Source organism: Dama dama, chromosome 2, assembly GCF_033118175.1.
Source record: "Dama dama isolate Ldn47 chromosome 2, ASM3311817v1, whole genome shotgun sequence".
Taxonomy (NCBI): Eukaryota; Metazoa; Chordata; class Mammalia; order Artiodactyla; family Cervidae; genus Dama; species Dama dama.
In genome coordinates, this window is record NC_083682.1 from 39,333,324 (window position 1) to 39,357,783 (window position 24,460).

The window sequence follows — 24,460 nt, forward strand, 5'->3', positions numbered from 1 at the left end:
TCTAGTCCAGATCTATCTTCTTGGCTCTGGATTTTTGTATCCCATAGCTTTCCAAAATATCTTTCCTTAGACATTTCACAGACATTTTGATTTCAAATGTCAGAGGCTGATTTCATCACCTTCCTCCTCAAACCTGTTCTCTCCTCTATTTTGCCTGTGACAGTGAAAGCCACAATGATCCAGCTAATCTCTGAGGCAGAAGCCTGTGAATTATTCTAGATTTCCTCCCTCAGCCCACACAGCTGATCAATAACCAATCATCGTTGAATCTATTTCTTCATTAACTCTCATTTATCTCCCATCCCTATGTCATCTCTTATTGAACTATTATAAAAATCAAGAAACTAAACAACAAAAATACACAAACACACAGATGTCTTATTTGAAAATGAAAGTGAAAGTCACTCAGTCGTGTTCGACTCCATGGAATTCTCCAGGCCAGAATATTGGAGTGGGTAGCCGTTTCCTTCTCCAGGGGATCTTCCCAACCCAGGGATCAAATCCAGGGATCGAACTCAGTTCTCCCACATTGCAAGAAGATTCTTTACCACCTGAGTCACGAGGGAAGCCCAAGAATATTGGAGTGGGTAGCTTATCCCTTCTCCAGGGCATCTTCCTGACCCAGGAATCAAACCAAGGTGTCCTGCATTGCAGGCAGACTATTTACCAACTGAGCCACCAGGAAAGCCCAAATGTTTTATTTGGGTTTGCATTAAACCTATGACTCACTTTGGAAAGAAGTGACATGTTTACAACATTTACTCTTCCAAGAACATGAGGCATTTCCTCATTTATTCAAATATTTTATGCTTGTTACTAAAATTCTATCACTTTTTTCTAGCCATCATTCTTCTAGGCTAATGCATTTTTTTTTTTTTTTGGCTTTTCCTCTAAAATTCTTCTGTCATATATTAATCCAGTCTTTGCTCATACATTCACCTGGATATTGTTGATCTCCCAATGAATTTTTTTCACCTTCTCACAATTATGGCCACTATACTGTCACTGGCATTAAAACTTATATATTCTTACACCTGACTCTCTGGGCTCAACCTATGAAAAACTTAAGAGGCTGGGCTGATTTACAGCATTTTTAGCTTCCATGGTGCTTTTTAGGATCATGTGGCAAGGTTATTGATGTCTCCTATCTAGCTAACATGATTACATTTTCCCATAGCTTATGTAAAGTAAAAAATAACTTTCCCCACTAAAAAATTCCCAAAGTCTATCAGTTACTTTTCATCATATCAATACAAGAACCGGCATACCATATTCTGTTATCAAACACCAACAGCTCCGTATTATTCTAGACTCCAACTGTCTGTGACCACTGCAGGTAGTGCCAGCTTTAATGAGACAGATGACGATTGACCTTTGCCCTCAGCATATCTTTGGAGGTTTCCATTTTGTCTGATGACACACAACATCTTCCTATAAACACTGAAAGTTTTTCTGGATCTGGGTTTTACTGAATTAACTTCTCAACAAGAGGTCACTTAAGTCCTTTCTAATACATTCACAATCACACAAATCTTACTTAATAATAGGAAAAATGAAGGTTTTCTAAGACAAAAACGAAGTACAGTTTAACTGCTGCAGTTTTTTTTTTTTTAAACAGGTATCTTAATAAAAAATAACAATAATAATAATTATGTGACCCAGGTCCATTTCACAGAAAGGACCAGGCTCAACTCTTATAGGCATCTTTTATTTAAAGCTTTAGCCCCATTTCATAGATGAGAAAAGTTTCATCTTATAGCGAGTCGAAACGAGCTTTATGGTAACCTTTATTCATAACCTCTGAAATCAACAGAACAAGGGCCACAGTCTCATTAGGGTCAGTTATTTGAAGTCAGAGATCAGTCTCCTTATTCTCACCACCAATGATTTCCCTATCACCTCACCATCTTCTCTTGTTTATGCTTGCCTCCTTAGACTGTCTCTTCCAGGAGCAACTGGACTATCCTCACTGGGCCAGCTCCCATTTGTGGGTTCTCCTCTTACACTATGGTGCCAGAAGCAAACTCATTTTGCATTCAAGACAGACTGTCTTGCCCCTTAGTTATAAGTCCTCCTAACTCACAGGACATAACAGTGCGTGTTTCTACTGAGGTCTCAAGAAATTGTCTTCTACTGCTCTATGAGTCAGGTAATCTCTTGGCTCCTGGGTGCCAGTGAACTGGGTCAGAACTGATGGAAAAGATGGAGCAATTAGTAGCTTCCTGCCTCTCTATAGCATTTTTAGGGGAGAAAGCATTTTTGCACCTGGATCACTCTGCAGGATTCTGAGACATCCCGACAGACAGATCTCTAGTTTTAGTTTCCTTATGCACATCTAGCAGTAATTATAACTCAGCTGTTCTGTTTGCAGACGGCTGTGTGCATACACGTAAATGCTTTCTCTGTAGAATATGAAGTGGTACCTTGTAGCTCTAACAAGTACAGTACATTACGTCTGCAAGCTATAACATGAGCCTGGGGACCCTACCTTGCAGAGATCCAAATGCTTTCTACTCTACTGTTGCTAGCACCAGCTCCCCCACAGAACCTCTTTTTAATCCCCATAATCCTCTAAGTTTTCTGTGACCCTCACTTCATATCATCTCACAATAAATCTTGGGGACTATCATATCTGTCTAATTCCTCCTCATTTACTACGAACTCTTCAAGGGCAGGGACTATGGGTCACTTATCTTTACATTCCACAAAGTATCTAAAAGGATAACTCCATAGGCATCTGCACTTGCTTGCTTAAAGAACCAAGGTCACTCTCCTGGGGGGAGGGGGCTGCATTTCCCTCGCTAGCTGTGCAGTCTTTGCCAAGTCATTTAACCTCTCTGACTCTGAGTTCTGCACCTGTAATCGGTAATGGATTCAGTCAAATAATAAATGTACGGAATAAATCTGGCCCGTTTTCACCACTCAATAGATCCTATTACTCTTACTTCTACAGAAAGACTTGCTGTTTTGTTTTGTGATATGTGTTTATTTGCTTTCCTTTCCTGCTGGCTGGGGAGTCCAAGGTCAGAGCCCGAGTCTTACTTATTTTTGTACTTGGCAGAAAAGAAATGTTTGTTGGGTCAGAAGCTACCTGGCATCAAACTTTTGCTTCATCACATTTGTTCCCTTACTATTGAAGGTCTCCTGGCATGGAATTCAGAGGGACAAGTTTGCTGCCACTCTTCTACTGGGACTCCCAGCTAGATGTAGCTCTAGCAGGCTTTCTAGCACTCTCTTCCTCCCATTTCCTGTCCTCTGCAGATCACTCATCTCCTTACCAGATGGAGCTTTGAAAAAGCTCTATCTTTTCCTTACCCTGATTTCTTTAAAATGCACCTTTCTTAAAAAAAAAAAAAAAAAAAACCTTCTTGAAGCAGAAAATATCTAAAGCTTCAGAGACTTTCTGAACTTCTGTTCCTTTCCATTGAAGTTCTATTTGAAACACAGACACATAAAGAATGCAACCAAGTGGCCCTTGACAGACAAATGGATAAAGAAGATGTGGTATATATACACAGGGGAATGTTACTCAGCCATAAAAAAAGAATGTGATAATGCCACTTTCAGCAACATGGATGTACCTAGAGAGTCTCGTATTAAATGAAGTTAAGTCAGACCGAGAAAGACAAACATCATATGATATCACTCATATGTGCAATCTAATTTTTAAAAAATGATAAAACATAAACTTATTTACAAAATAGAAATGGACTTATAGTTGAAAACAAATTTATAGATACCAAAGGAAAATGTGTGTGTCGGGGGAGGGGGGGGGGGCGCGGGTGGCATAAATCAAGAGCTTGGGATGAACAAAAACACTACTATATATAAGATACAGAACCAACAAGAAACTACTGTGTAGCTCAGGGAACTCTATTGAATATTCTATGATAACCTATATGAGAAAAGAATCTGAAAAAGAATGAATAAACACATATTTATAACTGAATCACTTTGCTGTACATCTGAAACTAACATAAAACTGTAATCACATATTCTCCAATAAAGCTAAAAATAAAAATGAAAATACAAACAAAAGACTTGCCCTGCTGAAAAAAACTGAAATGCTAGCTAGCTATCTCTGATACAAAAATGGTTCTGATCTGCCCCATGCATTGTATCCATTACTAAGAGATTTGCAAGGTGACTAGATCCATTTTATTCCCTCCTACTCCCTTGTCTCTCATCTCATAACTTACCAAAAAATAGAAATAGAAGCAGAACACTGATTTATGACCTAGAGTTACTCAGTTTATACAAAAAGTGGCAAAAGTCTCAGGGCAAGGTAAACATATTTGATTCCATGCATTGCAATGTTGAGTAGGGCTTCCCAGTGGCTCAGTGTAAAGTGCCAATGCAAGAGACACAGGACGTGTGGGTTCACATCCCTGGGTCTGGAAGACCCCCTGGAGGAGGAAAGGCAGTCCACTCCAGTATTCTTGTCTGGCAAATCCCATGGATGGAGGAGCCTGATGGACCATAGTCCATAGGGTCACAAAAGTCAGACTCTACTGAGCATATTCTAGACTCTAGAGCCTACTTGGGGATTCTGAGGAAAAGCTTATTAATTCAATTATGCAAATAATCCTCAACCTTCTCTGAGCTAAGAGCTGAAATGTTCTGTTATCTTGAATGCTTTACTAGGAGCCAGAGAAGAAAACAAAGTTCATGAGTCACTGAATGCTATTTACTAAACAACAAATACTGAGCGACTTTCACTTTCACCAAGTCACAGAGAAAAGTAGAGTGTTCACAGGCAAAGGCCCAGGTTTGGAGAGAACAAAATGCCCAGAAGGCAAAGCAGCAGTGTTTAGAGGCAGAGATCTGGGCATGACTTATGGTTCTCTCACTGCATTTTGTGACCTTGGGCAAGTCACAATTTCTCTATCCTCTTCATCCTCCATCTGTAAAATGACAACCAAAATCTACATTGTTTCTTTCACGGGGTAGTCTGGAGAATTAAGGGTATATGCAAATGCTTATAAATGGCAATAAACTATGCAAATGTTATTTCTCTCAGGGTGCCTGTTCTTCCACCCATGCACACGATTCGTTTGCCAGGGCTCAAATCTTCTGGATGGCATTTTGCCAGTTCATTTCCATTCACTAAAACAATCAACATTCAACAATCAACAGCAGAATATGGATCTGGGCCTCAGAGAAGAAAGCAAGACTAATTTATTCATGACTTGATAACAGATAAAGAAAAAACTTATTACCGCAGGTCAGTTTTCACCATGCAGAGAAAGGCGAGGTGACACATTAACAATAAATCTCACTCTGGCATATAACCTCTGTGTGCAGAGAAACACCATGCAAAGAGATGATTGCTGTTCCATATGGCATGCATAGACGGCTTAGAATCATGATACATCCAGTTTCAATTCATCTGTCAGTAGCAAGAAAATTCTTCCATATGTATAACCAGTCCAGTCTTCCTAAAGTATTTGGAAATAGATCCAACATCTGTTCAATTCTCTGCAAAGGCATCAAGTAGATTTACTCAAACTAAGGAGGAAAATAAAAATCACCCCAAAACTATATGTCTGCTTTCTGAAAAGGTCAATCAATATATAAAAAATGTGAATCAACAAAAACAATATAAAACACTGAAAGTTAACAAAAATAGAAAAAAAAAAAAACTTTATCTTACTAAGAATATTGCTGAAGGCTGTGAAAAGGAAGGGTAAGTTAAATATAGCATAGTTGGGAGGAATGAGAAAGTCTTTGGGCTAGCTATTAGAGATCTAACAACCTGCCACAGAATGTATTTGGGATCATGTGAAAGTCTCTAGGCTTTATTGTGCACCACTTCCTTAATTGAAAATAGGACAGCTGAATTTAGACAATGTAAAGCATAATGGAACAAGACAGACCTGGATTTAAATCTCAGCTCTAACACTAATGAAGTAACCATGGAGAATCACAAAATTCTTAGATCTCTGGTATAATCATTTGTTAAGTGGAAATAAGATTAACTCCCTCAAAAGATTGTTACAGATATTAGATAACATGCATTTAAAATACCTGGAGCATAATACACAGTTGAACTATTTTAATTATCCCCTTCAAGAGTCTATGTTGGAGATGTATACAAACATACGTGTCTATGGTGGTCTCTTCCCTCGAAACTCAGTTGGTAAAGAATCTGCCTGTGGTGCAGGAGACCTAGGTTCGATCCCTGAATCTGAAAAATCCCCTGGAGAAGGAAATGGCAACCCACTCCAGTATTCTTGCCTGGAGAAACCCATAGACAGGGGAGCCTGGCACGCTACAGTCAATGGGTGGCAAGAGTCGGACATGACTTAGCAACTAAACCACCACCATCTACGGTGATCATGTCAAGATCAGATAAAGCTAACAGTTTTGTTTAAAATAATTGCTATTTATTGAGTACCAACCCCAGGTCAGGTATTATCTCTATCTCTAATCTTAACAACTATTCTGAAAGGAGATAATATTGTCCCCATTTCACATATGATAAAATTGAGATCCGGAGAGATTAAGAATCTGTTTTCATGGTCATGTGACTCAGTAAAGGCTAAAGCAGATATTCAAAACTAGGCATGACTGACTAAGGTAGATATACTAGTCCCTTTCCAAGTAGGACTGCAATTAAAAAGAGAGAGAGAGAGAAACATATATACTAACTTAATGTCAAGAATTATACTCTTGGAGTGTTTCAGAGCACTGTAGCTTGTGGAGTACCACATAACAACACGTGGGCAAAACCAAGCAATGACAAACAGTAATCTGGGACATGCTGACTGTAGGCAGAAACTACAGAGGAGGAACTGTAAGGACCCACAGAGGGAGCCAGGAGCCATAGCCATGGCAGCGACCAGCCTGGCCCCCTGCTCCTCCAGCAGTCTTCCCACAAAAACAGCCACCTGGTCCATACATCAGGCTAACCTCACCTGGAGGCTCTGGCTTCAACACAATTCCCAGTCAGGACTTAGCGTAGCTGTTCACTGACCCAGCGTTGAAGCAGAGGCTGCTAATTATCTTCCTAGAGTAATTTATTCCTTCTTCCTTAGAATATTGCTGCAGTTTTTAACCGGATACAGGGCGTGTGTGTGTGTGTGTGTGTGTGTGTGTGTGTGTGTGTGTCTGTGTGTGTCTCAGTTTTGTCCGACTCTTTGTGATCCCATGGACTGTAGCCTGCCAGGCTCCTCTGGCATGGAATTCTCCAGGCAAGAATACTAGAGTGGGTTACCATTCCCTTCTCCAGGGGATCTTCCTGACCCAGGGATCAAACCCAGTTCACTTGCATTGCAAGCAGAATCTTTACTGTCTGAGGCACCAGGGAAATGACAGGGCTCATAACCATCTAAAATAAAGATGGCATTTCCCAGCCTCTTTGGTATCTAGGTATGGATATTTCACTTAGTGATGGACAATGCAATTTAAGTAGACTTGTTCTGTAGAGGAACTATTTCTAAATGGGGAGCGAATATAGCTTCTTCATCCCTTCTTTCCTTGTCCATCCCTTAACCCTCCTGCAGGAAGGAATGCAGACATGATGGCTGAATCTTGAACTGACGTCTAGAGTAGAAGATGGATTTCTTATGTTGAAGCTGGTTGAACAACAACATAGAAAGATCACAAGTCCCTGATAGCCATGTTACTGTCATCCTTGATTGGACTGCTTATTTCTAGGTTTCATTAACATGAGAGATAAAGTAACTTCTAACTTTTATTTCAAGTTTTCAGTCACTCACAAGCAAGTTGAATTCTAACTGACACAAGTACCAAGTCAACTTGTGGTAACTTTAATCTAATCTTGTATTTTCAGGGTGGAGCTTTGTCTTGACTTTGCCAGCTGTCTTTTGTTTGAAATTCTGTCTGTTTCTGGATCCTGGATCTGGAATGGGCTCTGTAATCTGCTCCCCACCCACCACTGGAACTCTTATAATACTTTCCCAAGACCCCACCTTAGTTTTCTTCAGGTCTAGACTGGACTGACATCTTTTTAATGTACCTCCTGGCTACCAATGAACTTCTAGATGCAGTATTTTGTGATGGATTCTGGGTGTCTAAGTATGCCCATGGTGAGGGCTTCCCAGGTCACACTAGTGGTAAAGAACCTGCCTGCCAATGCAGGAGATGTGGGCTCAGTCCCTGGGTTGGGAAGATCCCTTTGAGGAGGGCATGACAACCCACTCTAGTATTCTTGCCTAGAGAATCCCATGGACAGAGGAGCCTGGCAGGCTACAGTCCATGGGGTCGCAGAGAGTCAGATGTGACGCAGTGACTGAGCATGTAGCATGTGGAAGCTCTATCAGCCCTTTGGGACTGGACAGTGCTTTTGTGACTTGGAACAAGGAACACACACATACATACAGATCCCACAGATCCGAGAAATTTCAAATGTGAAGTCAACTAAATCATCTCATTATGGACCCTCATTCTTTCCAGTTTCTGGTCCTTGGAATTCTCTGGACATTAGTTTTCAGCACCACATCTATGGGGCTTTTAGGCCAACTATTAAGTTTTAGAGGACACACAGGGCACAGAAGACCATCCTCCCTTTCAACACCAATTGTAAGCTGGGAGGTTCCCCCAAATCACCCTCAGTTTAGATAGTTCATTAGACAGACTCACAGAACTCACTGAAAGCGGCTATAGTAACAATTTTGGTGCATTTCAAGGAAAAGATGAAGATCAAAATCAACTAAGGAAAGAAGTCCAGTCCATCAAGCAGAGTCCAAATAAAGTACCCAAAGGGGAGCTTTTGTTGTCTTCTCCTTATGGAGTCATGGGTGCATTGCTCTCCTGGCGCTGAGCTATGATCACATGCACAGAGTTTTACCAACCAGAAAGCTCACCTGACTTCCGGGGCTCAGAGTTTTACTGAAACCATACACTGCCCATAGAGTTGACCTTTATTCTCCAGCCCTTGCAGAGGTTAAACTGATACTGTAGGGACTATAGCACCCCAAACCCTCATTATAAATCACATTGTTAAGACTTTCTGGTGGCCAAAACCCCCAAGCAAAGACATCCTTATCAGATATAATATTTGAAGAAGGAAACAGCAACTCACTCCAGTAGTCTTATCTGGAAAATCCCATGGACAGAGGAGGCTGTTGGGCTCTATTCCACAGGGTCACAAAGAGTCAGACATGACTGAGCAAATGAGCATACATAATATTGCAAGGCCGAGAGGGCAAAGCTGATCTTCTCCTTGGATAAGGTTAAATTCTTTACCACACGACACCCCTCTCAGCTCCCAGGGTCCTGGACTTGATATTGGCAATTTCAATATTTCACTAGACACCCTGACAATCCATTTGGATTATCTTCAGATGACCCCCTGATGCACAGTCTGATATCTCTTAAGTACTAAGGAAGGAATCTGATGGACAAACCAACCTGATCCAGAGTAGAAATACTATGATCTGAGGCAGCAAGGGAGAAGGATGCTTCTGTTGAGTCATAAACAAAGCTAAATTCTTAGCTTTGAACTAGACTATGAAGGAACATGTTGTAAGAGGGGGAAAATGTCCATCTCACACCAGCCTTTTGATCTACACTTTTTTATATGAAAGCCATTTTCATCAGCACTATTGAATATGAAGAGATATATAAATACACACATTGACCCAGGCAATGGGAAATATACCACAGATATAGATCTAATCCCTTCTGACAAGGGCAAGGTGACTGAGTAGGCCAGCTTCTTTTTCTTACTTCCTGAATTTATGCTTTAATTGAAATTGGGGCCATAAAATGTTTCACCGCATGTTATAAATAAACTCTTTGGCCTGAAGGAATCAAATTAACTTCAAGTTGTACATTTCTGTAAAGAATACATTACAGTTTAATGTGGGAGTGGGAGGATCTAAATCAATTCAGGCAGTGATGATTAATTAAAGATAGTCTGCAACATTTCCCAGGGTCTGCAGATGGATCAAAAAATTAAGTTTTATGACTCTGTTACCATATATACTTCCACTCAACTCACTATAGGTAGAGCCACTTCGATTTTCTGCACGTAAAAAACAATACCAGAATACAATGCTTTTTTGTAATCATGTTCCTTGGAGGTAGTATCTCCTTCTTCATGTTCTAGGGATGTTCTAAGATGATTTCCTGCTTTGAGGGCCCTTGAATAACAATGAATGGTTTTATTTTTTTCTTCTGAGAGCAGCAGAAGCATTTGCCTTTTAGAATTAAGGAGAATAAGTTATATTCACAAATGTAACATGATAATTTAGAGAGAGGACCAGATTCAAAGTGGGGAGTCTTGAGTTCTACCTTTGAATTAAACTACATATGAACTATCTACTCCAATGTTCTTGGGTTTCCCTGGTGGCTTAGCTGGTAAAGAATCTGCCCTCTGCCCTGAGCCCTCTTAATAACATTAATTGCCACCTCTTTCACAGCCATTTACAGCACTCACATTATCTTCTTTACGCTCTTAGGACAACCTCGATTCCCAACCTTAGTAATTATCAACGAAAACAACCCTTTTCTAATAAACTCCATCAAATGTCTAATAATTGGAAGCCTTTTCGCACAATGCGGGAGACCTGGGTTTGATCACCGGGTTGGGAAGATCCCTTGGAGAAGGGAATGGCTACCCACTCTAGTATTCTGGCCTGGAGAATTCCATGGACTGTCTATCCATTGGGTCGCAGTGATTCAGACATGACTGAGCAACTTTCATGTTCACATATGAACATGGGGGTTCACTGGAACTTCTGAGCCTGTTTCTTCTCACATAAAACTGAAATACAACCAATGCCTTCCTCACAAGGGATTATAAATATGATATATTTGTAAAGTGAGCCTTAAAACTAGAGTGCCATAAAAACATTAATGTCTACTATATCCACTTTTAAGTAGAAATTTATCACCACTTAATAATGCAGAATTTACTGTGGGGCAAGACCTGAGGTAAAAACTCAGGATACAAACGTGAATAAGGCATCATCCCTCCCTCCAAACTGCTCATAATTTAGTATATTTCTGTGTGTGTGTTGGGGGTGGGGTGGGGTGGAGCTCTATCTAAGTTTCTAGAATCTAGAAAAACTACCTGGTAGCATAGGCCTTGATCATTACAAGTATTTATTATAAATGCTTATATACTGATCACTTAATGTAAATCTAGTACTTTCTCAACTTTGCTTAAAGATGAAAAGTATAAGGCACACTCAATCAAGGTTAAAGAGAAGTGGAGTACAATCGTATCTAATCCGACTTCATTGTTATTTGACACGGCAGGGCTTTACATTTTTTCCTTTAAAATTTCTCTAACTAGGAAACCACAGATGGAAACATATAATGTAAGACAGCAGGGCATCAGGACTGCGTCTCCTCAAGCTATCTCCTTGCCTCTATGGCCATTCATTCACATGTCAGTATCAGGCAGGCAGTCCGTAGACTTAATTTTTCTATAAACCTCTTTTTAAAATCTGTAATTTCTGAGAAGGCATGATTTTACCTAGTGGAGGTCCCGGTGAGACCCCTTTCAGTTCAGTTCAGTCACTCAGTCGTGTCCGACTCTTTGCGACCCCATGAATCACAGCACGCCAGGCCTCCCTGTCCATCACCAACTCCCGGAGTTTACTCAAACTCATGTCCATTGAGTCAGTGATGCCATCCAGTCATCTCATCCTCTGTCGTCCCCTTCTCCTCCTGCCCCCAATCCCTCCCAGCATCAGGGTCTTTTCCATGAGTTGGGGTCTTTGCATGAGTTGGCCAAAGTACTGGAGTTTAAGCTTTAGCCTCAGTCCTTCCAATGAACACCCAGGACTGATCTCCTTTAGGATGGACTGGTTGGATCTCCTTGCAGTCCAAGGGACTCTCAAGAGTCTTCTCCAACACCACAGTTCAAAAGCATCAATTCTTCGGCACTCAGCTTTCTTCACCGTCCAACTCTCACATCCATACATGACCATCAGATATAAAACCTGAGAAGCCATGAGTTTTACTCTTAACAAATTGGTACATTTCCTAAGCCAGTCAGTGAAAATTAAGTCTGAAGAGGAAACAAGGGATCAGGTCACAAGACACCATCACCTTCTTCCAGTTTCCAAGCCAACAAGATCACCTGCAGAAGCTGTATTATTCCCCCTGTTTATTACTGTAAGGTGACTTTTCCTTGGTAGGTCTTCCTCTTGCACTTCACCACTGCCTCCTCCTTCTCTCTCCCCTGATGCCAGGCTAGACCAGAGACTGATGCTCTGGGCTTGAGCATAAACAAAGCAGAACCTGTTCCAACCATCTATTAACATGATATCTTGGAAGGCAGGTACCATATCTTATGCATCTGTGCTTCCACAAAGCAGATACAGAAGCACAGCAAATATTTGCTGAATAAATACATGAATGAATGGGGCGAGATTACAGGATGGAACTTACGTGTGCTCTCTTCTTCTCTAGATCCTTTTATGTCCTGCTTGTCTAGACTGTCTTGATATATCTTTCACTCCCCCAAAGTGAACAGGTTTAAATGATAAATTTATTTGGATGACAAATTTATTCCTTTAAGCCACAAACTTAAAACGCAAAAAGATGTTACAAAGCCTTTTCCATCCCATGTGGAAAACTAAGTCTTGCTAAATGTATGATATCAAAGATGTAACTGTTCAAATCAAATAGTAGAAAAAGGAAAATAACACAAAATGCCCACTTTTAGTTAGGGTGAATTTATTTAATCTCAAAGTCAGAATTCGTTTAATATCGGCAAATTTTTAATTTAGGAAGAAAGGTCAATACCAACTTTTCTTTTCTTTTTCTCCTTTATGTTAAAATTTTTAAAATTAAGGTATAATTCATATACCATAAAATTCACCTTTTTATAATTCAATATGTATAATTCATAGTTTTTAGCATCTGCACAACACCCTATTTATTCCTGAACCTTACTGTGGATCTTGAAACTTATAAGGATCTTGAGTTTCTCCCATCCTTGGATCCAAGTTCCCATATCTAGGTATTGAACACATGGTTACCTAGGGAAAATGTCCTTTATTTCAGCAGGTCCCATTGATCTTATTCTTCCTCCCTGTCTCAGCTCAGTTCAGTTCAGTTCAGTCGCTCAGTCGTGTCTGACTCTTTGCGACCCCATGGACTGCCGCACGCCAGGCTTCCCTGTCCATCACCAACTCCTGGAACTTGCTCAAACTCATGCCCATCGAGTCAGTGATGTAATCCAACCATCTCATCCTCTGTCGCCCCCTTCTCCTCCTGCCTTCAATTTTCCCCAGCATCAGGGTCTATTCCAATGAATCAGCTCTTTGCATCAGATGGACAAAGTATTGGAATTTCAGCTTCAGCATCAGTCCTTCCAATGAATATTCAGGACTGTTTTCCTTTAGGATTGATTGTTTGGATCTCCTTGCAGTCCAAGGGACTCTCAAGAGTCTTCTCCAACACCACAGTTCAAAAGCATCAATTTTTTGGTGCTCAGCTTTCTTTAGAGACCAACTCTCACATCCATACATGACTACTGGAAAAACCATAGCTTTGACTAGATGGACTTTGTTGGCAATGTAACGTCTCTGCTTTTTAATATGCTATCTAGGTTGGTCATAACTTTTCTTCCATGGAGCAAGTGTCTTTTAATTTCATGGCTGCAGTCACCACCTGCAGTGATTTTGGGGCCTCAAAATTAAAGCCTCTCACTGTTTCCATTGTTTTCACATCTATTTGCCACGAAGTGATGGGACCAGATGCCATGATCCTAGTTTTCTGAATGTTGAGTTTTAAGCCAACATTTTCACTCTCCTCCTTCACTTTCATCAAAAGGCTCTTTAGTTCTTCTTCGCTTTCTGCCATAAGGGTGGTGTCACCTGCATATCTGAGGTTATTGATATTTCTACCCCACCTTCCTCCCCCCAACTCAATTCAAAGGGGCTTTCAGATATCCAGATATCCATGGCCAAGCCATGACTATAGGACTCCTATTTTGAAGTTCCAAGTTTCCTTTATTGACAACCAGAATTTAGCTTTTTAATCGCAAAGTAAACTTATAGGCAGAGTATCATAGGCTCTTTCCTTCTTTAAGAGCTTTCCTCCTGAGTGAAGAGAAGTGGCAGCCACATTTCTAGGAAATACTTTAACATTTTTCAGTGACCCTTTTTATTCTATGGATAACCAACTTTCATAGTCATAATTTAGTGCCAACAATCAGCTGTCAATGACATCTGTGTACATATAGCCCCCTTTAAAAGGAGTTTCAATCAAGGCCTCCTCCTCAAATCTCTCAAACACAGAAAACCGAGCCTGAAATTATTTGCTCACTACAACTGCAAATTTCATCTTTTTCAAATGGCTTAGTTATAAAGTCATGGAATATAATGAGACTGACAACTAACTCTGAGTTAGAAAGTACAATTATAAATAATAGGAGACTTTGACAAATGTTTATAGAGCTTTGAAAACAGAAGGTCAAGACATCAATTACAGAGGTAACAGAAACTTGTTTTCCATTTATAATTCAAATCCAAGTTACCACATATCGTAACATGTGGCAAAGGTCCCAGCTATTCAAACTTTAGCTTATAGTACCGGTGACTGACTCATAGAACAAAACAACACCACGCAGGACAGATTTTCGTCAATCTAACAGTTATTTATCCTCTAGCCCCCACCCTCACCCCCAGCCATTCATGGACATAGTTGATTCTTTCCTTTATGATGGCATCATATTTCATAAGTCCTTTTGTTATTACACTGTTACTACTTTTTAAAATCCTATCTTCCTCTCGAGATATTGAATTTTTCAAGGGTGGGAGAAATATTTCACTTATCTTTAAGTCCTGAGGGCCAAACAGTATGCTTGTGACTATATAACTGTGATACAGTCAATGACCAGAAACAGTTTGGTGAACAAATATAAGAATTTCAGTGGCCAATTTAATTTGTTTTTAAAGCCAACCAGAGAGAAATCTGGGAATAGATGAATACTCTATTAGTCTATAGTTCTATTTTTGTGACTGAGTCCACATTCTCAATCTAAAATAGTTACAGTGTTCAGCACATTAAATCCCTTCCATCTGTTGTATGATTTCCTTAGCATGGTGGAAGCTGTTCCCCCCAGCTCCCACCTTCCGAGGATTCCTACAGGCATAACCAGGAATGAGACTAAAGCACCGCTACCTAAACCTCTTTCCTCCCATTGGTATTTCTTTGCCTCTCAGCCAGAAAAACAAATAATGGACCCAGAGGACAGTATATATATTTTTTTTCAGGAAAGAGAAGCTTCATCATAGACCAATAGAGATTATTGTGGTTAATTTTATGTGTTAGTTGGACTAAGTCACAGGTACTCAGATGCTTAGTCAAACATTATTCTGGGTGTTTTTGTGAGGAGGTTGTTGAATGAGATTTAAATCTGTAGACTCGAGTAAAACAAAATACTTCTCATTAAGTATGTAAACCTCATCCAATTAGATAAAGGTCTGAATAGAACAAAAAGTTGAACCTCCTTCCTCCAAAGAAGTGAAACTGGTGAAGTGTGTGATGACCTCTGAAACAGCACTTGAGCTGTTTGGTTCTATTGCAGCTTCTGGCCTTTGGACTCAAATGGGGACATTGGCTCTGCCGATTTTAGACTTGCCAGTTTTCATAAACATGTGAGCCAATTCTTTAAAATAAATCTCTCTAGATAGATAAATAGATAGATATAAATATAATAGATACTGATAGATATAAACACACATCTCCTATTAGTTCTGTCTCCCTGGAAAATTCTAACGAGTACAGGGATCAAGTATCTAGAGACCTTCCTATTACCAGTGAGCTAATTTGGTGCCAAACAAATATAATTTCCAAAGAGCCACCTCCATATGCCATTGTATGTGTGTTTATACATGTACATGGTGTGTGCATATACATGACATACAAACATATATATTTAAATAATTTCATGTATCTCAGACCAGCTTTCAGGGGTAATTATAATTATCCCCACTTAATGGATGAAAAAACAAGGTTTAGGAAGGTTTACTTAAGCCAAGATAGCCAAGAAGCATGAAACTGAGATCAAAGTAGGATCAACATCCAACTTCCATATGACTCCAAAGGTCTAAATTATTAATCACTAAACCACACTTTTTTAACTTATATGTAGAGTACATCATGTGAAATTAAAGCACAAGCTGGAATCAAGATTGTTGGGAGAAATATCAATAACCTTGTATAGGCAGATGATACCAAGTGAATGGCAGAAAGGAAAGAGGAACTAAAGAGCCTCTGGATGAAGGTGAAAGAGGAGAGTGAAAATGCTGACTTAAAACTTAACATTCAAAAAACTAAGATCATGGCATCTGGTCCCATTATTTCATAGCAAATAAATGGGGAGAAAATGGAAACAATGGCAGATTTTATTTTCCTTGGCTACAAAATGACTGAGGATGGTGACTGCAGCCATGAAATTAAAAGATGCTTGCTCCTTGGAAGAAAAGCTATGAAAAACCTGGATAGCATATTAAAAAGCAGAGATATCACTTATAGACAAAGGTCTAATCAAAGCTACAATTTTTCCAGTAGTCATATACGGATGTGGACCATAAGAAAGGCTGAGTGTCAAAGAACTGATGCTTTCAAATTGTGGTGCTGGAGAAGACTCCTGATAGTCTCTTGGACAGCAAGGAGATCAAACCAGTCCATCCTAAAGGAAATCAACCCTGAATATTCATTGGAAGGACTGGTGCTGAATCTGAAGCTCCATTTCTTAGGCCACCTGATGCAAAGAACTGACTCACTGGAAAAGACCCTGATGCTAGGAAAGACTGAAGGCAGGAGGAGAAGAGGATGACAGAGGATGAGATGGTTGGACAGACATGAATTTGAGCAAACTCGAGGAGATAGTGAAGGACAGGAAAGCCTGGTGTGCTGAAGTCCATGGGGCTGCAGAGTCAGACATGACTGAGAGACTGAATAACAACACATTGATGAAAATAAGTTTTATTTTATGGAGGTCAAAACTTACACATTCCTGTATCTTCTTTAACCCAGTTTTGCCTGAATTACCTGAGTTATATATTAGCCCATCTTACTTCACTTATTATTGGTGAGAATGACACCAGCATGAGCATCCATTACATAATCATTATCATGGAGGTGTTTTGGATATACTGCCTCTAAAGGGAGGTCTTTCTGAATACACAGAATTGGGCATTTCCTATCCAACTTTACACATGTGGACCCTGAGGCCCAATGAAGTTGAGTAGCATGTCCAAGTTCAAGCAGCTAGAAAGTGAGGAGTAATGAGGGCAAGGGGGCAAAACCAGGTCTGGCTTTATTCTTCTCCTTAGACTGTTTCCCAGAAATAAGTCCTGTAACACTCAAGGTCCTCAAACGCTCTTTCACCCAACTACAGAGTTTAGTTCTGCTAAATTTCTGGATTCAGAAAAAAAACATGATGGGCTTGTATTGGATAGGACTATAGCTTGTAGAGTTAGACTTCTATAGGAAAAAAGAGGGCATGATACAGGCTCCTCCAGAATGATATACACAGTTCTGATATGCACCCTGACAGGCAGCATAGCAAGCAGTTAGGAGCATGGACTCTGGAGAAAGGTTGCTTGGGTTGGAGTCCAGTCCTGTCCTTTACCAATTGTGTGACCTTAAGCAATCTGCCTAACCTCTCTGTGCCTCAATTTCTTTAATTGTAAAATAGAGCAATAATGTTGGTCCAACAGGACTGTGAAATTATAGAATGGGTTAATATACATACAAGGGATTGTATTGCCATGATTAAAATACAAGGGAACTTGTGATTCGCACCTATTAGGCTCTCTGTAAGTGTTAGCTATTGTTGTTAATACTGAATACTTCATCCCTTATTTGCAATTTATGAGACTACTTAGAGAGAAAATACAAATGTGTTTCTAAATTCTGACACCATTCTCACTTGGCAGGTAAGTAATCAACATTATAAAGCAGAAACATTAGGCTACCAAGATATTTCCACACAGTGATGAAAACTAATGTATCTTGTAAAGGAGAAAGTACCATTATTATGAAGCTAAAAACATGGGCAATATGAAAATATGAAAAATATAAGCATACATATTAAAACACAGTAATGACAAAATAAAAATTCATGTCCTATTCTTAGACAAATAAAGTCTTTAAAGTAAAAACTGAAAGAAGTATGAGCGGATAGAACATAGACTGATGCTAATAAGTAGATTCTATTGCACAAAATTTACCTTTGTCCCTACCCAAAAAATTTATTTTGGTGGAAAGAGCACTGGACTAAGAGTCAAAACAACTTGAGTTGTTCTGAATATATTTATTTGTGGAGGGTTAATGTTCTCTACCCTCGAGAAAGCAAATTGAAATAACATGGACTCTGAGTCTGAGAGTTCTCTGCCACGTACCTGCTGCATGATAGCTGCAAGTTAAGCAGTCACGTTGAATATGAGTGCCAGATGAAGACAACAACGCCTATTCTGTATGCAGTATTTTGATAGGGTCCAAGAGAGAATACTCTCAATAACTATTTGTACTCTTATTTCCAGTCCTCATTTTCCTCACCTGTAAGTCCTTTCCATTATATTTCCATAATACCATGATCCTGAGTCCAACATTCTAGGCTGATTTTATTAAAGAAGTTGCTACCTGTATTCTTCTGGCATTTTCTATTCCACAGTGCATTTGTTTCTTCTTTAAACAGCTGAGTTTTAAAGATAGGTTTTAGCAAGTGTTCTCAGCATCCCAAATGTATCCTTGGATAATCAAATAGAAAGAGAACAGCTTCCCAGACACCATTTCTGTGAAGAGAATTGCTCTGATCAAAATGCCTCCTTCACTGAATGACCTTTCTGATAAGACTAAATTGAAATGGCTTAAGTACTCATTATAGCTTTACTTAACTTTGTAGTTGATTCCTGCAAGCTGAATCCATTGAATGTTGAATGGCATCAAAATCAGCATTCTCGGAAGAAACACTGAAGCTTTCAAAATAGTCCCTGGCGGTTTCAGGTGTGTTCTTTCCAAGCAGTAGATTTTTAGCTCCGAGGCTGTGAGTGAAGCCACACCACTACTTACCAATAATTGTTATCTGCCTCTTCTTTCCTCCATTTCTACACCTAACTGTCAAACATTTTGTGGCAATATCTTTACATCCAGTTGTTAAAGTAAGATCTTTCACTTTCATGCAACGAGACACACGCAAAGCACTGCACACAAATGATGGTCATCCATTCAAAAAATAGCTGAATATCTACAATGTGCCAGGCACTGTCCTGGATGTGGCTGGTGGAAAAATAAAATAAAATGGACAAAATTCCTGACCTCATAAGTATATATTCAAGTGGGGGAGAACAAGTGAATAAGCTCATCATGTAGCATATTTCATCTTGATAAATGTGATGGAGAAAAATAATACAGGGCTGGGAAGAGGAAGTCCAGGGGCCAGGGACAGACTCACAGAGATGACGATATTTGAGACAAGATCTAAACGAGGTGAGGGACAGACATGTGGCTGCTGTTTTTCTCTTTCAAATCTGAGAGCTAACGAGGGCCTGAGGTGAGTCACACTGGGCACGTTTGGGAAATAGCAAGGAAGCTGAAACAAGGTGGGAAAGTAGCTGGGCATAAAAACGGAAGGTTCTTCGGTGCCCAGATCCCGACAAAAACATTCACCATTCCTAGGGACTCTGTATGCCAAGACAGGAGAGTGGCAAGCATTGGCTGTTCTCTCCAAATACCAGGCTGCCCATATTTTGTTAGCAATAACTGATTCTCAAGAGTTAATGCACTACCATCTATTTTGATACTGCACTCATCAAATCTACTTATTTACTACTTCGTTCTCAGAATTTTTCACTTATTCTGACAGATTATTATAGTTAGTGTCTATGATACAACATGCTACAGATTTTGAGATGAACACTATGCCCTCAAATATTATGGCAAAGACTCAGGAGACCCAGGTTCAATCCCTGAGTTGGGAAGATCCCCTGGAGAAGGGCATGGCAACCCACTCCAGTATTCTTGCCTGGAGAATTCCATGGACAGAGGAGTCTGGTGGGCTTATAATCCATGCGGTCGCAAAGAGTCAGACACGACTGAGTGACTAACACACCAAACCATGTTTTTTCCCCGCCTCCTACCTCCACCACTGCCGAACATAAAGCTTGACTACATTTCCCAGTCTTCTTTGAAGTCAGTAAGGGGCACCTGCCAAAGTTTTGATCAAACTGAATGTCAGAGGAAGTGATGCATTCTCTTTGCAGGCTTAGCCCCCTAAATAACTCTATGGAGCTCCTCCATGGTCTCTCTCTTCCCTCATCTGCTGGAAGGATATGGAGAACCAGAGGGTGACTCTGAGACCCTGGGATGGTTGGAGTCATTTAGATGGAAAGATCTAGATCTGGGGTGGAATATCTATATGGAGCAGATTCTTATTTCCTCTGCCACTCTCCACCCACCACATAGATCTGGACTATGAAGAGAGAGAAAGAAACTTTATTGTATTAGGCCACTTGACTTAGTGTATTAAGCCACTATTTGTTCAATAGACAGCCTGCATTGATGATTGCAAGGAACTTACCTTTTAGTGGAAAAAAAGAACCACTCACAATGTTGGTAATAACAGCTACAGTAAGTGAAGTATACATTTCTTTAGGATTCGGTCAATGTATTGAAGGGATTGGGGAAAGTCTCTAGAAAGAGTTGAAGCTTGGGTCATGATTAAAAGAAAGGATAGCATAGACCTGACAAAGAAAGGTGAAACAAGAAGCTTCCAAGCAGAGACCAGCACCTTCAGAGGCAGGAGACACAAGAAAATAGGGCCTATACTGTTCCCACCTCCCATTGTGGTGGGAGCCATAAAGCAAACGCCCTCTGGACTGGAGATTAGGGTGTGTTAGGACATATGGGGATGCTGGCAGGACGGATTGGTAAGGATCAGCTCTTAAAGGCCCTACACACCATCCAAAGGAGTTAAGACTTCATCGTGAATGAGACAGACGGAGAAATAATACAGGCAAACTCAAATCCAGCCTTCCTCTGGATTCCATTTGCCCTGTCTCAGCTTCCCTGGTTTTCTTCAAGATTTAGTGTATCTCTCGTTAACAATATGTCCATATTCTCAAAAAGATAAATTTTCAGAGAGCAGGCTCTCTCTCTTCTTCTAATTTGGTTTTAAAGTTAAGAAGCAGGTATTCAAAGTATTTACTGTATTTAAATTGAGAAAGCACTTTCCTTATATTTAGTTTTGATTCATAAGTAAACCATGAGGAAAAGGAATGCGTTCAGTTGTATATTCTGAGCTGCCTCTGCTCCAGACTGGAGGAAATCAAAGAGTAGGGTGCTTACGATGGGATATCAGCATGTCTACCAGAAGCTCCAAAACCTCAAGTCATGGCTATTGCACAACAGGCTCACTCACAATTTCCAGTTCTGCTTCTATTGAGTCTGGTAGCATAATAACTCAAACATCAAATCAAACCATTTCTGATTAAACATATGCTGGGCATTTTCCATACAGAGTCATTAATCACAATACCACTTGTTATTATCTTCATTTTATAGATGAAAAAAACAGTTTCCAGGGGTTTCAAAGTCATATATATATATACACACACATACTAGTAGAGCCAGACTTTGAACCCAAGTCTGCCTGACTCAAAGCCCTGGTTCTATCACATCCCCCGCAGTCTAACCTTATAGGAGCAGGATCTCTGTGCTTCAGAAAAGTCTGGGGGTTCTGAGTCCAAAGCACCATTTATTTTGAGACTTGTATTTTATTTTAAAATTCCTATGAACTCAGTATGCTTCTTAATGACAGAGCTGACTTTTAAAAAATTACTACTTTTGTGGTTTGGATTAATTACCATAAGAAAAGGATTACACATGTGTAACCTTGTCTCAGCAAGTCTTTAACAACAGTGACTTGCCATGATTACCTTGGTTTTTATGCTCCTGACAGGAGGCCACACACCCCTACAGGGTATGCTCCGGAGGTTAAGAAGCCAAACACCTCATCAGGCAGCCCCATCACCTTCTCTCCACACTTCAGGGATGTACCTGGGACAATACCACTCTTGACCCTGGAGCAGCAGAGCAGCTGAAGACTTGTAACTCTACAAATGCCCTCTGGTCAGAGGAACAAGATGACAGGTCTGACGGGGGGATGAGCTGTACAGTCTTCCACTTGGGGGATGGCTTGTCATATAAACACTGCTGAAAATTCCTATCTTTCTCAGTGTTCCTATCTGTTCACCTCTGCCAAACACAATGACTTTTGTCTTGGCTATTGCCCATGTACATGAGTCCTCAGCAGAGGGGAAAATAAGATGAAATAAAAGATGGCTTGTCTAGAAAATTCTGAAATAATGACTAATTTGCAGGCACAGAGCAGCAAATTCTACTGCTCTTTTAGAGTGACTAGTGTGGGCTTCTCCCCTTGGTTTGATCGTGACTTCTAAAAATTCACCTGAGTCAATCACTACTCTGAGAAAAGACTTAAAAGTGGCTACAGTAACTTAGTGAGGGAAAACAGCTGGCTCCAAACAAATTTGTGAAGTTAGATGTTTCGTTTTGGTTCAGTTTTGCCCTCCTGTATTTGTATCTTTGTCCTTTCTTAGTGGAATATGGACTTCAGAGGCAGAGGCTTAGGTTCGTATCAAATTCTGTGACTTTGGAAATCTCTGTTAATCACCTAGAACTTCATTTTTGTTTTTTGCATTCATGTTTTTAAAAATTGAGGAATAGTTGATTTGCAATACTATATTAGTTTCAAGTATATAACATAATGATTAAACTTTTTTACATACTCCATTTAAAGTTATTGTAACATATTGGCTATAATACCTGTGCTGTACAATATATTCTTGTGGCTTCTTGATATCAATGTAGGAGACATGGGTTCGATCCCTGGGTTGGGAAGATCCTCTGGAGGAGGAAACGGTAACCCACTCCAGGATTCTTGCCTGGACAATCCTATGGACAAAGGAATCTGGGGGGTGGGGAGGAGCTATAGTTCATAGGGTTGCAAAGACTTGGACACAACTGAGTGACTAAGTACACACCTCTTTATCCCCTAGTCCTATCTTGCTATTCCCCCCTTCTTTTTCTGCACTGATAAGCACTAGCTTCTTTTCTGTATCTGTGAGTCCTCTTCTATCCTGTTATGTTTATTTTACTTTTTAGATTCCACTTACAAGTGTGATAATGTACAGTAGTTGTCTTTCTATGATTGTTTTACTAAGCACAGTACTCCTCAGGTTCATTCATATTGTTATAAATGAAAATTTTCATTATTTTTCATGAATGAGTAGTATTCCATTTTATACATAACATACACACAACATCTTATCTATTTATCTGTTGATGGATACTTAGGCTACATCTTAGCTATTAGAGTATAAATAATGCTGCTGTGAAAATTGGGGTGTATGTATCTTAGTGTTTCTGTTTTCTTCAAATATGTATCTAGTAGTGAGATGGCAAATTAGATGGTAGTTCTATATTTAGTTTTTAAGAAACCTTCATACTGCTTTCCATGGTGGCAGCATCAATTTACATTCCAACCAACACTGTGCAAAGGTTTCCCTTTTGCCACATTCTCTCCCACGATTGTTTTCTTTGGTCTTTTTGATAATAACATCCAGAACCTCATTTGAATATTCCCCATATTTTCAGTAAATATTAACTGCATACCAGTTGTATTCTGGACTTGATTTCAAGTGCTAATAATATAATGATGGACAAACCAAGGTCCTTATCTTAGGCAGCTCATTGCAATAATAAAGTGTGGAAACTGCTTTGATAAAAAGACTAAATGACAGACAGTATGTTAACGCAAATGGGGTGCTTAGTCAAATTATATCTTTCCAAAAGACAGAGAAATCTCTGAGAGAGTTCTGAGTCCACCACAACCTAAACAATGAGTTGGAAGGAGCCAGATGATGTATCTATGTGTTGAGAAGAGAGGGTAGACAGGAGACAGGGGAGGATATAGAGACAGAGAATCACATCTGGCAGATTAGAAGGAAAGATAAGTGAAAAATCAACAAATCTGAGGTTGTCTTAACTATGTCTCAGGCTCAATGTAAGTTTAAGTCTCATATCCCCTCATTTCCACCCAACTGTTCATTCACTGTGCCAGGAACTATTCTAGGTGTTGGAGTCACAAGCATGAATAAGTCAGAAGTGAAAACTGATGGACAGGACTTTCAGAAAAGCTCCTTAAAAAGGCACCTGAGACCTCACTTCTGCCATCCCTTCTAATTCTTCCCCGCCAGCTGGAATGCAGATCTGAAGTCTCGGTGGCCATCCTGTGCCATGACGTGATTTTGGAGAAGGGAAGTACAGGCTGGGAGAGGAGAGCAGGGAGAGAGTGTTGAATTCCTTGCTCTGAATTTCTTCTACATGACAGAGAACAGATGTTCTTTAGTTAGTATTGTTTGGGGGAACCTCCCTGGAGGTCCAGTCATTAAGACTTTACCTTCCACCACAAGGGGTGGAGGTTCGAACCCTGGTTGGAAAG

At 40.0% G+C, this 24,460-nt stretch overlaps 1 protein-coding gene across 10 annotated transcripts in view; it reads right to left on the reverse strand.

Annotated features, from left to right (window-relative positions):
- The window catches only part of DLG2 (discs large MAGUK scaffold protein 2), a 2,226,746-nt gene that overhangs the window by 1,292,768 nt on the left and 909,518 nt on the right, over positions 1 to 24,460 (reverse strand). The window lies entirely within an intron of this gene.